This window comes from Vombatus ursinus, unplaced genomic scaffold (assembly GCF_900497805.2).
Source record: "Vombatus ursinus unplaced genomic scaffold, bare-nosed wombat genome assembly UNPS02014779.1, whole genome shotgun sequence".
Taxonomy (NCBI): Eukaryota; Metazoa; Chordata; class Mammalia; order Diprotodontia; family Vombatidae; genus Vombatus; species Vombatus ursinus.
Window position 1 is genome coordinate 28,099,750 of NW_020954557.1, and position 4,329 is coordinate 28,104,078.

Here is a 4,329-nt window from a genome sequence, read left to right on the forward strand (position 1 = left end):
TCTTTGAGGAACTTACAACAACCATTTAACACATGAATAATTTGGTGATATGTTTGGCATTTCAGTTGACCTACAATTCTAAAGAAAGAAATGAGGATGAGTGTGAGTAGGCTACAGTATGCTACCAAAGCAACTTGGAAATAAAAAGTGCTACAAAAAGAAACATTAGGAATAACCAAAAAAGATGCCTTGGGCAAATTGCAAAGAATAACAATAACCACCACCACTACCACAATAATAATAATACCACTTCACATTTACATAGCCATTTAAAGTTTGTAAAGCAGTTTTCATGTATTGTATTAGGGTATTGTATGGGTATCAGTGAAATATTAAAATAATACACAGAGGACCTCCAGCATATTGTATAGATCATTCCAAATAAATTATGGAAAATATAAACAAAAATCACATGGAATGAAAAAGGATGTATGTCTTGTAATATGTGATGGTTGCAGTAGTATCCATATCTAAAATACTATGGATCCATAGACATATTGTGTTGACATATTGATATTACTTGGGAGACTTTCTAAAGAAGAAAGTTGAACTAATGCATTTCAACAATATTTCTGAACATCAGCAGTAAGGCCTCCAGCCCCAGCACAGAAGGCAAATTATGAGCCTTGGAATACCAGCACAGCAGATGCAGCTAGGCTGGGGCTACCCCTATCACAGTGGACAAGCCACAAGCATCTGAGGCCCTAGTGTGGAAAGTCAGTGACCAGGGCCCTCAGTCCCAGAATAAGAAGCTTGGGATAGCACCCCCTGTTTCCCAGGAGCAGAGCTCAACTTTAAAAGTGATGAAATAGGCAGAAAATAAGAAAGAAGCAGAAAAGATCCCTGACCATAGAAAGCTACTATGGCAACAGGGAAGATCAAAACACAAACTCATAAGAGGACAACAATGTCAAAGTGCCTATATGTGAAGCCTCAGGAGGGGATTATGAATTTATTTGAAGCCCAAAAAGTCCTCTTGGAAGAACTCAAAAAGGATCTCTAAGATCAAGTAAGAGATAGAAGAAAAATTGGTAAAAGAAGTGAGAGTTATGCAGGAGAATTATGAAAAAAGAGTCAACATCTTGGAAAAGGAAGCACAAAAGCTGACGTAAGAAAACTTGTTAAAAAATAGAATTGACCAAATGGAAAAAAAAATTCACTGAAGAAAACAACTCCTTTAAAAGTTGAATTGGCTGAGTAAGCTGAGAGCTAATGCAAGTCCAGAAGCTATGGCCCTCTCTCTCAGGAGTGAGATGGGCAAAGCTGTTCACTCATTCTCTCTTGGTTTCTGTTGCCCTCTCCCTCTCTTTCTCCCTCCCTCTTTTCCCTCTTCCCTCTCTCCCTCTCTCCTCCTCTCTTCCCCTCTTCCTCCAGGCATTTCAGGTAGTTGGTGGCAGTATGCCTTCATCTTCTCATTGGTAGGGTGCAGTCCATCCTTTAGGATCCCTGTTGAGTATCTGTCTGAAAAACTGGGTCTCATTTTATCTGTCAGATAAGAGCATCCTGAAGTTAGTCTTATACGTGGACAACTTGTTAAGAGATACAGTGAAGAGGGTGAGGAACCCAGCCAGTCTGTTTTGAAGATAACCTTGGACAGAACAAGGCACAACTGTGCAACATCATGCCCAAGTTTTACTATGATTACTGTGATGTGTACCTCACTCATGCTTCCCCATCTGTGAAGAAGACACACTGCAATGAGAGGAAGCACAAAGCGAATGTGAGAGACTATTATAAAAAAATAGATGGAAGAGCAAGCCCAGACCCTGATCGATAAAACAACCATTGCATTTCAGCAAGGAAGAATTCCTCCCAACCTGTTCTCTGTTCTTCCACTAGGAGGGCCTATGATCCCACATCCTCACCCTAGCATGATGGGGCCCCCCCCTTCTGGAATGATGCCTGTGGGGTTGCTTCCTGGCAGGAGGATGCCATGGGAGGTCACATGCCTATGATGCCTGGCCCTCCAATAATAAGCCACCTCCCTCATCCCATGATGGTGCTCACTTGCCCAGAAATGCCCAGACCAGAGAGATAAAATGGAGAGAATATGAAGAAACCCATTTCTCAGTTTTCTATTCTTTGTTCTATTTCACCAGAACATCATGGTGCTAGGTCTCAGACATTGTTTTTTCCCCCTTTCCCTTTTAAAATGTTGGTGCTCTTTTACATCACTGTCACTTTTCCATGATCCCCCCCCAATATATCCCTCCCTCCCTAGTGTATTTCTCTCCTATGATAAATAAGAACAGTGAAAAAAAAAACAGTATATTGGATGTGTCTAAAACTTATTCCTCATTCTGCACCTATAGTTTAGCATCTCTCTGTCAAAGGAAAGAAAGTGTACTTTACCAGTCCTCTGAAATCACAGTTGCATAATGTATTGATGAAAGTTTTAAAGTCTATCAGTGTTATGTTTCTTTATATTGTGGTAGTTGGGTAAATTGTTTTCTTGTTTCTGCTTACTTTCCCTCTTCCATTAGTACATACAGGCCTTTCCAAATTTCTCTGATTTCTTTATATTCATATCTAGTAGCACAGTAATAGTCCATTGCTTTCATATCCCATATGTTGTTCATTTGATGATTCTCAATTGATGAGTATTGTTTGCTCGCAGTTCTTTGCTACTACAAAAAATGCTACTATATTTTTGCATATATGGGACCTTTCCCTCTATCTTTGCCCTTCTTGGGTTATAAGCCAATAGCGGTATCACTGAGTCAAATATATGTGTGTTTCAGTGACTTTTTAGAGTAATTACAAATCATTTTTCAAAACTGTTGGACAAATTCAGAGCTCCACCAAAAGTGCGTTAGTATGCCTATCTTTCCACAGTCTCTCTAGTTTCGACCATTTTCATTTTTTGTCATATTTCTCAATCTTATGGGTGTAAAGTGAAACTACAGAATTGTTTTTTATTTGCATTCTTTTTAGAAAGTTAGAGCATTTTGTCATGATTGTTGATAGTTCGCAGTTTTTCTTTTTGCAAAGTGTGCCAGGGGTAGTTTCTAAACATGTAAGAAGACTTCCCAATTACTGTCAAAGAAGAAATAATTTATAAAGGATGAGTGGAGAAGAAATGCAGTTTATTGCTTATATTTGTGTTGTGATGCATAAAAATAAAGTATTGACTGCTTAAGCATTAAAAAAATAGAAGTAGAATTGGCCAAATAGAAAAGGAGATACAAAAGCTAACTGAAGAAAATAATTCCTTAAAAATTAGAATTGAGCAAGTGGAAGGTAATGATTCTATGAAACATCAAGAATCAGTGAAACAAAATCAAAAGAATGAAAAAATAGAAGAAAATGTAAAATAACCCATAGGGAAAAAAAAAACTGACCCAGAAAATAGGTTCAGGAGAAATAATTTAAGAATTATTGGACTATCTAAAGGCTATGAACAAAAAAAAAGAGACTGGACAGCATCTTTCAAGAAATAATCAATGAAAACTGCCCTGAGATCCTAGAACCAGAGGCTAAAATAGTCCTTGAAAGAATCCACTAATAATCACCTGAAAGCGATACCAAAATGAAAACTCCAAGGAATATAGTGGCCAAATTCCAAAATTACCAGGTCAGGGAGACAATACTGCAAGCAGACATGAAGAATCAATTTAAATTTCATGGAGCTACAGTCAAGATTACATAAGATACAACAACTTCTACATTAAAGGACTGGAAGGCTTAGAATATGATATTCCAGAAGGCAAAGGAGCTTGGATTACAACCAGGAATCTACTACAGAGCATAACTGAGCATAATCTTTCAGGGGAAAAGATGGATATTCAATGAAACAGGGGACTTTCAAACTTTTCTGATGAAAAAACTGCAGATGAACAGAAAATTTGATCTTCGGATACAAGTTTCAAGAGAAGCATAAAAAGGTAAATAGGAAAGAAAAAAATGTGATTCAATAAGATTTAATCTGTTTACATTCCTACATGGGAAGATTATAATTGTAACTCAAGTACTTTATCTCTATTAGGGCAATTAGAAGGAGTATACATAGACAGAACTTATGAGTATAAATTGACTTTGATATGATGATACAAAAAAAAGGTGAAAAAAAGGATTGTCCTGGGAGAAGAAAAAAGGGAATGGTAGAATAGTGTAAACTGCATTAAATGAAGAGGTGCAAAAGACCTATTATAGTAGAGGAAAAGAAGGGAGGGAGTGAGCATTGTTTGAACCTCACTCTCACTGGATTTGGTTCAATGACAGATACACTCAGTTGGGTATAGAAAATTATCTTAACCTGCAGGGAAGTAGGAGAGGAAAGGGGAAAGAAAAGTGGGGGAGGCTGATAGAAGGGAGGGCAGATTGAGGAAG

At 37.6% G+C, this 4,329-nt stretch overlaps 1 pseudogene; it reads left to right on the plus strand.

Moving 5' to 3' along the window:
- The first annotated feature begins 1,621 nt into the window (after positions 1–1,621).
- LOC114045674 lies at positions 1,622–2,038 on the plus strand (annotated as a pseudogene).
- Positions 2,039–4,329: the final 2,291 nt, after the last annotated feature.